The following is a 12,426-nucleotide window of genomic DNA, read 5'->3' as shown; positions in this document are numbered from 1 at the left end:
GATCTATATGTGGTAATTATAAAATATCTTCTATATTAATTAACATTTTTGTGCTTTATTTTTCTCACGTTGTTGCTCTCAAACTTTAGTAAAAGAGCATTCTCTTGTTGTAAATCTAGTGGGACTATTTCCACTTTTCGTTGTGTATAATTAGATACTATTGTGCATAATACCAAAACTCAAAAAAGACACCATGGAAAGCAAGTTGAGCTAGCCATTTATTTTTATAAATTACAATGATCCAATAATACAGTAACTTTGAGCAATTGGAAGGCTTTTCTCCTCACAACAAAAGCTCTAAAGAAGTAGTGAATTGAGCAGTGCTAAAAAAACATAATTAAATTAAGGTGTAGTCATTCCAGGATATTCCATTTGGTTTTTCACTGACTATGATCAGGCTGTGTTGAACTGCCCCGAGTACTGTGTTATGGGTTTTTTGTTTGTTTGCTTTTGTTCTTTGGCACAGCTTATTGATTCCCTGAGCCTGCCCATGTTTCTTCATATATAAGAAGGGCACTTTTTTGGATACATGAAATATGAAACAGTGACATGGTAACAAAACATACTTACCTTACTTTACATAATATCTTACTTTGTTTTTGATCTAAGGGCTCCTGCTGTTTTACTGTTTTGTGCCCAACCTATGATTGTTATTACAATATGGACAGCTATATCAATATTTTAAATATAAATAAATAAAACTAAAGAACCGCCTGAATACTGCAATCCAGCCACATAGTGTGTAAATTATTGTGATGAAGGTCACACAATCTGGTGAACTTTGAAATCTAAAAGGTCTGTTTTAAATCTTTGAATTCTAAAATAGATTTTCAGGTAATGTTTATGAAACTGTTTGAAAACTTACATAAAGATTAAACTAGATGGCCATTCTATTTTTAGATATTCTATGCATGAATTACAACAAGCATAAATTTGGATGCCTCCTCTAAGATATTCTCACTGGGACAGGGCAGTGTTCCTAGGAGGGATGATCTTTACCTCAGCTTTATCTGAAATAAAATAATTTGGCAGATAAATAATAAAAGAATTAAAAATAGTTCATTAAAAATACCAAGGAAAACAATAGCCACACTTAAAAGCGAATCAGTGATGGCTGTGAGGTATGTCTTCGTATATATGTCCAGTTGTTTTCTGGAAGAAGCTAATGTAGAGACCACTTGTTCCATAACTGGGACACCAAATGGAAGAAGGGTGTACTTTTGACCACATTTCTGTAAATCCACTTGGACTTTCTGACTAATTGTCTATAAATTGCATGACATTGGGAGAAGCAATTTGGCTTTCAAGACTGTTTGTGTGTGTACCTTTGAGTCAGTGTTGATCTCTTGTCATTCCTTGGACTGGTCCCTCCAAGATTTTCAGAAATGGTTTGCCCTTGCCTTCTTCTTCATAGGGCTGAGACAGAGGGCTAAGACAGAGGGTTGTCCTCCGGGTGAGATTCAAGGTGCTGGTGATGACCTATAAAGCCCTGAATGGCTTGGGTCCGGGATATCTGAGGGAACACCTGCTGCCGGCATCAAGCTCCCTTCGTCCAGTGCGCTCCCACAGGGAGGGTCTTCTCAGGGTGCTGCCGATAAAAGACTGTCGGTGGATAACACCCAGGGGAAGGGCCTTCTCTGTGGGTGCGCCTGCCCTCTGGAACCAACTGCCCGTGGAGCTTAGGACTGCCCCCGACCTCCGCACATTTCGCCGGGACCTGAAAACCTGGCTCTTTGAGCTTTCCGGCCCAGGCTGAGAATTTTTAACTGGGGTTTTAATTCTAGGGATGATTTAATCTTTTTAAATTTGTTTTTAATTTTTGTATTGGTTGTTTTAAATGCCCTGTAAACCGCCCTGAGTCCTTCGGGAAAGGGCGGTATATAAATTTAATAAAATAAAATAAATAAAATAAAATAAAATAAAATAAAATAAATAAATAAATAAGAACACACAGCTGATTTCATGTCTAAGGTAAGACTAGAACCTGTGGTCTCCTGGTTTCTACCTGATGCCTTAACCACTACTCTAAAGTGGCCCTCTTTCAAGACTAATAGAAGCACACTAAAGAAAAGAGGTCCTACTACTAACTTTGGGATATTAAGCAATAAAGGTGAAAGATCTCTTGTGAACTGCATTGTGCAGCACACAATTGGACAGTGTGGGGTGCTGGTGATCTGCCAGTCCCAATCAGTACACATGAATAGGAATTGAAGCTGGAGAAAATTGAAGATGCTGAAAAATAATGGGGTTTCTTTAGGTAAAGATGCCTATTGTGGGAAAAATACATCTGACTCTATATGTAGCATGGTTATTAAATTATTTTCCACAATGTGAATCTCTTGTATACTAAATCAGACAGTCCAGGTCAGATGCTTATAAACCTCAGGTGTTAAGACAGTTTCTTTCCCCCATATTAGTATTGAAGAATTGGTAAATATATATATTAGGAAATCAACCTGGAACAGCTTGTATGCAATGTATGCATAGGGGCCTTTTATTGAGCTATTCCTCTTATGCTCACTTCAGTGTAGATTTTAATAATAAACAGGAGCAGTTCTGCAAGCATCATATTAATTATTATGTTGCAAAAACATTGAACCACAACTCTTTGATTATGGCATGAACCTATATTTGTTAAATAATTCTCAAAAGACTCTTCTAGGATTGATCGACTTATAGTTTTATTTTTCTGGTGCTCAAAGCTGTCCTTTCATACCACTTTGGATCTGCTTTGCACAATAGTGGTGAATTTCTCTTTGCTTTTATTGGCGACCAGTTTATTCTTCCATTGCACCCAGCTAATAAAATTACAGAACTAACATCTAAAGTATATGTTTATCGCTTGTGTTATTTCAACCAAAGCTTCTTGGTAGGGTTCACCAAGTAGTAGAAGTAGTATCAGATACAAAGTCAGCTGTGAGATGATTTTATTTATTTAAGTATTCTAACTGAAATTTTCACTGATAGGTCCATCTTCAGGAACTTTGTGTGAGGCTATAATATTATGCTTATTTTATGGAGGAATAAGTGCCTTTAAAACTTTATCTAAAAGACAGTTCTGTTAAATTCAATGGAGCTACCTCTTACATAAATGAGTATAGGATTACAGCCAAATCCTATGCATGTTTTTACTTTCAAGAAATGTCACTGAAGTGTTTGTGGTAAATATTTAATTTAGTAGAACTGTCTTCTAAGTAAACATCTAAGTGAAACCAGCGGTCACTTCTACATCTTTTGGGAAAGAAACACAGTATTTAACTGCATGTTACCTGAAGAAGTACTTGCTTGTCCTGTGTTTAAATCACTGAATCATTTTCTGTTTATAGAAAACAGGAAAAAAAGATCTTTAACCCAATCATTCACAACTCTCTATTAAAATAACTTCTTTTAAAAAAATCCTTAAGGGTTAAACATTTTAAAATTTATCTATACATTTAAGAAGTCAAAATATATCATTACCTTACTTTAGAAAAATGATGAAAAAATTAATAAATGGATTCCAAGTTCTTTGAACTTTAACTTAATAATCCCAACTTGCATGGTTGGTGGTGTTTTGAGGAATGGGGTTCTTTCCCATTAGGGAGTCTTTGCCAGTCTCCTTCAGATCTTATTAATTTGAGTTAAACTTTGTAAATTAACCATGCTTATGCAGATATTTATCCTTTAAATAATGGCTATTGCTCACTTTCATATAAGCTTTTCCAACAAAAATGCTTCCCCCTCCCCCATATCCCTGAAGAAATAAAACATCACTGTGGGGAATGAATCAGTAAACAGATCAGTGCTACAGGCAGGTAAGCTCTCAGTTGTAGCCTGGGCTATCTGCAGTAAAAGACTGGTAAAGCATAAGTATTTTACATAATTGTTTTAAGAATTGATGTGCTAATGTAGTGCGGTGGCCCCTATCTCCATTTTTGAACCCCAAAGTATCAACAGACTACCACTGCCAAAAGTCAGTGTTGTCCTTTTTGGGAGAGAAACAAACCTGCAATAAATATGGGCTGAATTTAGTTACAATAAATAAAGAAAATCTCCTCCCAGGAGTAGGCTGTTATTGAGGCATAATGTCGGAAGTTCATGCTAGGTCTAAATTCCTTTAATACATCTCATGCGAACCTACCTTGTTAATATCCTGACATGTTCTGAAATGCTCCCTATTTTTGCACACTGTTCAGATTGTCAGCTTGCGACATGAATAAACCTTGACTACATTCCTTATCCAACCAAGGACATACCTACCTCTGTGCTAGAGGATCATATGGACATCTTTGAGGGGGGAAAATCACTCTGGCTTATTCCTGGCTGAGCTCTTCAAAGGCATATTTTAAAGCTGGAACAGCATCAGGAATCTACTTATTTACTCAGGGAGTTGTAGAGAAAGGAACCTGCTGCCAAGAGATAGCATGATGGCAGATGGAAAACAATATCCTGGTTCAGATAAGTCGCCCTCTTTTGATACCTGCCACTGAACTCAGCTTGAACTTGAACTGCATTTGCAGCCTGTAAACTACAAGCCCCAGAAGAGCCAGGTGTTTTTTTTCTTCAGAAGGAAAGTTGGGGATAAAATTAACTTAAGTGGGTGGACAAAACTATTGGTTCAGTGTGGGAGCACCTGTGCCAGAGCTCCAGGTAAAAAGGACCTTTTGGATGGCAATGAGCGGAAAGACCAAAAGGTCCCTGGAAAAATTGCTGCCAGATTTGGGGACATGGGCTTAAGGGACAGAGGGCTAAAAGGAAGGTAACTTCTTATATAACTTCCTAGTTTACTCAGCTAGCCCAGTAAGAGGTTTTAATCTCAGCTATATCTCTCAGTAGTAAATTCTCCCCTTTCCTCTCTATTCCACCATGAATCCCTAGTCACTAATGCAGACAGCCTCTGAGTCACAGCTCTTAACATTAGTACTTTTGGCACATTCATATTACAGGTTTAAACAAGCACAGCTTTATTACCTCGTCTCGGGGAATTCAAAGAATTTTATTTCATGGGATAAGAAAACAAGGATTTCTGAGGGCAAATTCTCTGCACCAATTCTCTGGATTCTTTGGGGAAAGCTGGAGCAACAAAGGAAATCAAAGGATAACTCTAAAATATGTTTGTGTTGTAGATGGAGATATAATATAAGTGGCCTTAGCCAGGTACATGAAACCTGTAGCCAAACAGAGACAAGTTTCTCCATCACTTCAGTTCTTGGTGTAGAAAGGTTTTGCTGGCTTAATACTGAGTGGAAAGATAGTATCTGTAATTGGCAGCAGGAATAAACTTGAGAAGCAAGTCTTAAGAGCCACAACCAAGACGATGGTCAGATAAAAAAGAGTTGAGTCCCAGGCGAAAATGCAATTTTAGAAAATGTCTCAGGCTTGATCTCTCTAGTTCAAGGGCAATCTTGGCAACTTTAAGACCTGTGGACTTCAACTTCCAGAATTCCCCAGCCAAGCTTTTAAAAATACAGATAATTAAGAGAGCCAGTTTAGTCTAAGGGTTAAGACCAAAAAAATCAGGAGACCGTGACTTCTACTCATTCTCTCTCATCCCAACCCACCTCGCAGGGTTGTAGACATGAGATTTTCTATTCCTTTTAAAGAAAGAAAGCAGCTTCATCTCCAATACTACATAATTACTTGATTTATGATTGGCTTATCTCTTGATTTCTTTTTACAATTTTTGAGGTGATGAACCAGAAAATTAATTTGGTTATTTTATTTCAGTGTCCTTCTGCTTTTTTGTTTCAAAAAAACATTTTTGAAACTGCAGAAAATGGTAATGAAGAGAATACATGGAACAGTTCCATAATAATTCTGCAAAATGTGCCAGAGAAGGAAAAACACTTTTTATCTGTAATTATATTTTTGAATATCCTCCAAAATACATTGGTCATCATGGGTGGGTTATTGCTGTTCATGCATTACATTAGTTTCATGTTGCTTGATATGGAACAGGAATATTTTTAAAGAAGTAACTTAGAAAAGATCTCCACAGTTGGTACAATCTGTTAAAATCTAATTACTACCTTGATAACTAATGTCAAAATACTGACTAGAACACGTTTGGTAAATGTATCAATCAGTTCAATCAGAATAAAGCTGGAAATAACTTTGGTTTTTCATACGTTTTTGTCTCCAGGCCCTAAATCATCTTAATTGCTCCTCTTTGCATTTTTTCCAAAGTAATGTGGTGACCAAAACTGGATGCAGTATTCCAGGTGTGGTCTTACTAAAGCTTTATAAAGCGGTACTAATACTTCACGTGATTTTGATTCTATGCCTCTGTTTATATAACCAAGGATTGTATTAGCTTTTTTGGCTGTTGCCGCACACTGCTGACTCATGTTTAAGTAATTGTCCACTAGGACTCCAAGGTCCCTCTCACAATTACTGTTTTTGAGGCAGGTATCAAATTCATTTCTTTTATTAAATGCAGGTCACACTTTATAATTTGCAATATTGTGTCTTTTGAAATGATGGCAACAGTCTTCCCAATATGCTATCCAGCAAGTACATTAGGATTACAATTCCCAGAATTCACAATATCATGCAAAAAGGTACCCAACAACTTAAATAGTTGAATCCCAGTAAATGTAATCAAAACATTTAGAGCTGTGGTGGTGGAATTGGGTATGTGTAGTTTAATGAAGAGAAGGGTGAGGGGTGACATGATAGCAGTGTTCCAATATCTCAGGGGCTACCACAAAGAAGAGGGAGTCAAGCTATTCTCCAAAGCACCTGAAAGCAGGACAAGAAGCAACGGATGGAAACTAGTCAAGGAGAGAAGCAACCTAGAACTAAGGAGAAACTTCCTGACAGTTAGAACAATTAACCAGTGGAACAACCTGCCTCCAGAGGTGGTGAATGCTCCAACACTGGAGGTTTTTAAGAAGAGACTGGACAGCCATTTGCCTGAAATGGTATAAGGTTTCCTGCCTGAGCAGGGGGTTGGACTAGATGACCTCTAAGGTCCCTTCCAACTTTATTATTATTATTATTATTATTATTATTATTATTATTATTATTATTATTATTATTATTATTATTATTATTATTATTATTATTATTATTATTATTAAAATACTCATTTATACTGTTGTAGCCAGTCTCACTCATGGAATGGGGGTAAAATAAGGGGAATCATGGGGACAAGATGGAAATCCATGTTATCAGAGCATGATTGTACCATGATTCATGTTGGTGACCTATGCTTCAATAAAGCTTGCTTTGAATGCCATTGTTAAAATATTAGATCCTGGGTAACGAGATCTTGGATTTTTCCAACCCTGCAACCAGCAACCAAGAGTAACAAGTTCCTAACACATGCTTGGATAGCTAGGACACAATGCTCTGTAACCATGGACCTTAGATTGTCAAAAGTTTAACAGAACATCAAGACAGCTTGTGGCTTGTTACATAAAGGGGGCTGTTCTAAAGGAACAATTGCACTGAAGTCTAAAGGGCTGGTGGGAACCATGCTGGAATGCCAAGCATGGCTATGATTATCTAGTTGTAGGAAGTGAAGTGCTGAGATTAGAATGTTACATAAGAAAACAAATGAGCTGAATGAGTCAGGGGTTTGGGGAAGAATGAGTCACAGTCGGATGGAACCAAGCCAGGCATGCAAGTGGAGAACGGAGGGATCAAGATTAAAAGAGAGTTCCTAAGTGCTTTGCCTAGGAGCCACTTCCAATGAAACCTGGAATGTACTAGTCAGTCAAGTTTGTTTTTAGGTTTTAGAGAGAACCCAGTGGTCACAGGCAAGGAGGGGAAGCTGCAGCAGATGCCTTGAAAGAACAGTTTGCTTCAGGAAAGGGTTGTTTGGGACCTCAAAGCAGCTCACCCAGCATTTTAGCACAGAACAACAAGCCTTCTGCCAAAGTCAGCATCAGAAGGGACAAAACGGTATAAATAACTTCTCAAAGAAGCACTGGGTACATTTTTTGGCAAATGCAAAGAAATCACTGGCAATTAATGAACCTGACGGGAATGAGGACAATGAAATGCAAATTGATCTGTATTCAGCAGGAGGGAGGGGCAATAGACTCCCTTCCCCCCCCCTACACACATACCTTTTATATTCCTTTTGGCTATCTCCTAAACCTTAGCATATAACAAAGCAATTTCAAGAGTACTTTTGAAACCCATTCTTCATGGGTATAAAAAAAAGTTTGCTAAAGTTTGTGTGGTGGATGTATCTTAAGTCTTGGATTGTTACAATAAAATATTCATCTTGCACTCAGTTATAAGATTTTGCAGTGGGTGGTGAAATCTATAATAGCACCAAATGACCCTAAAGTCAAAGGGCTAAGCAGTTAAATATCTCTGGCTTGCATTAGCTGAGTGTTAAAATTTTATAAAGGTATTAAGAAACTTGCCAATGCAAAGATATAAGAAAAGAATTAGAAAATGTAAAGCTATAAAGAAGGAGAAATAAAAGGGAGACGTGCTGAGAAAAATAGAAGTTAGGAAGAGAAGATGCAGAGTTGCTCTATGAATGAGGTGGGCAGCATAAAATGTAATAAAAGATGCAAGATGGCAAGAAAAGACAAAGAGAACAGCATAGGGAGAGAGAAAAATTAGGGATGTGGGAGTGGGGTTAGGTACTTCCTGAGCTCATGTTGTTGTCTGTTTGATTATTGAGGCCATTTACTTTTATTCTGCTCCAGAATATGTACTGAAAATTATTGCGGAACTGATATTTCCTATTTTAGGTAAAGGTAAAGGTTCCCCCGCACATGCGTGCTAGTCGTTTCCAACTCTAGGGGCCGGTGCTCATCTCTGTTTCAAAGCCGAAGAGCCAGCGCTTGTCTGAGGACGTCTCCGTGGTCATGTGGCCGGCATGACTAGACGCCAAAGGCGCACAGAACGCTGTTACCTTCCCACCATGGTGGTCCCTATTTTTCTACTTGCATTTTTACGTGCTTTCGAACTGCTAGGTTGGCAGAAGCTGGGACGAGTAACAGGCGCTCACTCTGTTACGCGGCACTCGGGATTCAACCCGCCAAACTGCCGACCTTCTGATCGACAAGCTCAGCGTCCTAACCTACTGAGCCACCGCGTCCGTATTTTAGATCTGTATAAATGGCTATAGCTCTGCATAATTAGTTGATGGTTCATTTTCCCACTAGGAAGAATTCTTCCTTGTCTATGTTCCTGCTCAAGCCAGCCATTATTTTTTTACTCCATCCTCTCCATTCTGAGTTTCAGCAACTTTATTTATCTCTCTCCTCAATCCATAGCATCCATCAATCAAGGTTAAAACCACTGGAGAAAATATATGGCTGCCCAAACACTATTTTTCATCTTCAGGGTCTTTTAAATGCAAGAAGAGGAATGAGCACCTTGTGTAGAAGAAGCTTCTGTACATAGCAACTGATTGAGCGGGGAGGATATCACCAAACAAATGTATACAATATGTACTGAAAAATGTCAAACAAAGATTAGTAACGTATTTATTTTTATTTGATGTGGGGAGAGGATCTTGTTTGTTTGTTTGTTTGTTTCTCCAGAACACTTCTTGTATCCGGTTTTGGTCTACTTACCATTGGTTCTGATTTCTACCATTTTTACCATTAGCCCATGTGGAAAAAATATTTCTTAGCTGTCACTAAAATTCTAGTCTAGGAATTGTAGAATCAATTTTACCTTGGCCACATCACTTGATTAAGAAGTCAGTTCTTAGATAACCAAATAGATTAACATTTGTTTGCCTTACAAACATATTGTAAGAATTTTTGATACAATGGATTTATATCTTATCTTTACACTTAAAGCAGCTAACAGTAATAAGAGTAAAAGAAAGAAAGACAATTAATAAATGGATCCAGCAACCTGCAGATCTATCAGCCTGACATCAATACCTGAGAAGATTCTGGAAAATATAATCAAGCAAGGAATGTGAGAATACCTAGAGGCAAACAAAGTCATAACTAGTAGTCAACATGTTTGTCAAAAACAGATCATGCCAGACAAATCTTATTGCATTCTTTGATAAAGTGGTAAAATTAGTGGACCAGCAAAATGCTGTGGATATAATTTACTTGGATTTCTGTAAAGCATTTGATAAAGTAGATCAAAGCCTACTTGATAAGATAGAAAATTAAAACATTAATAACATATAGATACCACCCATAAAATTGAACAATTAAATCAGTTTTTATGAATTAAAACCTGCCTGAATTAAAAGAAGTTTGCCTCACAGGAGAAAGAAAAACAGTGATGGAAATAACCTAGCCTCCCTTCCCCCAAAATTCCACATCATTTGTTGCTCTTTTCTTTCTGAACATTTGAGATTTTCTGTGTAGCAGTACTGCCATGATACCGTATTTTCCGGCGTATAAGATGACTTTTTAACCCATTTTAATAAGAGTGCGCGCGTGTGCAGGACTGCCCTGCCGGCTCCCGCCCGACGCTCTTCCCTCTTGAGGCAGCATCCCCAAGGACTCCTTAGGAGCCGGGGAGCGATGCTGCCTCAAGAGGGAAGAGCGTTGGGCGGGAGCCGGCAGGGCAGTCCTGCACACGCGCAGCCGGAGTGCGCGTATGTGCAGGACTGCCCTGCCGGCTCCCGCCCGACGCTCTTCCCTCTTGAGGCAGCATCCTCGAGGACTCCTTAGGAGCTGGGGAGCGATGCTGCCTCAAGAGGGAAGAGCGTTGGGTGGGAGCTGGCAGGGCAGTCCTGCACACGCGCAGCCGCAGTGCGCGCGTGTGCAGGACTGCCCTGTCGGCTCCCGCCCAACGCTCTTCCCTCTTGAGGCAGCATCCCCGAGGACTCCTTAGGAGCCGGGGAGCGATGCTGCCTCAAGAGGGAAGAGCGTTGGGCGGGAGCCGGCAGGGCAGTCCTGCACACGCGCAGCCAGAGTGCGCGCATGTGCAGGACTGCCCTGCCGGCTCCCGCCCGACGCTCTTCCCTCTTGAGGCAGCATCCCCGAGGACTCCTTAGGAGCCAGGAAGCGATGCTGCCTCAAGAGGGAAGAGCGTCAGGCGGGAGCCGGCAGGGCAGTCCTGCACACGCGCGCACTCCCCGGCTGCTAAGGAGTGCTCCTTAACAGCCGGGGAGCGCGCGTGTGCGCAGGACTGCCCTGCCGGCTCCCGCCAGACGCCAGCCTGCCCTGCTTCCTCCACAGTGAGAGGGGAGGGCGTGCCTTCCCGGGCTCGCTGATTTTCCGGCGTATAAGACGAAAAATCTTGAAAATCATCTCAAAAGTTGGGGGGTCGTCTTATACACCCAGTCTTATACGCTGGAAAATACGGTATCTTCTCTAAGAAAGACTTGTAATGTTGTAATATGCTCTTCACTCAATGGCTCCCATAATACATGAAATGAATAGTTTCATTTGAATGACGATTAGGCAAGAGATAAATATACCATGTTAGTTTTTAACCCATATGTCATATAAAACAGTTGTAGAAACTTGCGACTATTTCACTGAAATTCAGCAAAACACAAAACTCATAATTTTAAATCATATTTTTAATAGGAGAGATGAGCTTGCTTATTTGTACCCAAATCCTAAAATCTGGATTTCACTTTGAGGACAGTCAAAGTCCTGTCATTTACTGTAGTCAAAAAAGGGGAAGATTTTTTCCTGGTCTGAAATCAGCTTTTCTTAAACTGCTGCAGCTTGTAAAACACTAACCGTGCTCCTGATGCTCTTTTGCTCCCTCTTAGTGTCTTTTCATTACAGCTTGCTGATTGTAACATACAGACACAGACACTTTGCCCTTCGTTCCTCATAACCCTGCTCCCTTTATGCGTGCGTGTTTTCAAGTCAAGTCCTGGACAAATTTTGGGAAGCGGTCTGCCATTGCCTTCTTGGCTCATGGATCTAGTCTGAAGCCTTAACCACTTGGTCAGACTGGCTCTCAGTTGAAATCTACCTTCCTGGAAACCATCCATGTTAGGAAACACAGAACCCCTTTGGTTAGTTTCTTTTATCTCATTTAGGAAGGCTATTTCAACACCATTATTGTGAGGCCTCTTTCTGAGAGTTAATATTATTCGTACCACTATGAATGGTGTCGATATCCCATTTTTACTGTCAGATTGTTATTTATGAGTTTTGAAAGCATTTTGACTGAACAGTACAGCGGCCAGCGTCAACTTCCCTCTGCCCAGTACGCTCCCACAGAGAGGGCCTCCTCAGGGTGCCACCGGTCAAAGAATGTCGACTGGTGGCCCCCAGGGGGAGGGCATTCTCTGTGGGCGCGCCGGATTTATGGAACCATCTTCCGGCCGAGCTCCGGATGGCACCTGACCTCCGCTCCTTCCGGCGCGATCTCAAAACCTACCTTTTTGAACAAGCTGGCCTGGCCTGATGGGATGGGGTTGGGTTTTATAAATCGGTCTTAACTTTTTAATATGTATTAATTTATTCATGGGCACTGTTGTTTAATTGCTTTTAATTTTTGTATCTTGTTTTTAATATGTATTGCCCTGTTCAC

The 12,426-nt window shown here is 39.9% G+C and overlaps 1 protein-coding gene across 1 annotated transcript in view; it reads left to right on the top strand.

Annotated features, from left to right (window-relative positions):
- EFEMP1 (EGF containing fibulin extracellular matrix protein 1) overlaps positions 1-12,426 on the top strand; it is a 67,833-nt gene that overhangs the window by 36,275 nt on the left and 19,132 nt on the right. The window lies entirely within an intron of this gene.

Source organism: Vipera berus (assembly GCF_964194415.1).
Source record: "Vipera berus genome assembly, chromosome: 1".
NCBI lineage: Eukaryota > Metazoa > Chordata > Lepidosauria > Squamata > Viperidae > Vipera > Vipera berus.
The sequence above is the reverse complement of the archived record's forward strand: the minus strand, read 5'-3'. Positions and strand labels throughout refer to the sequence as shown.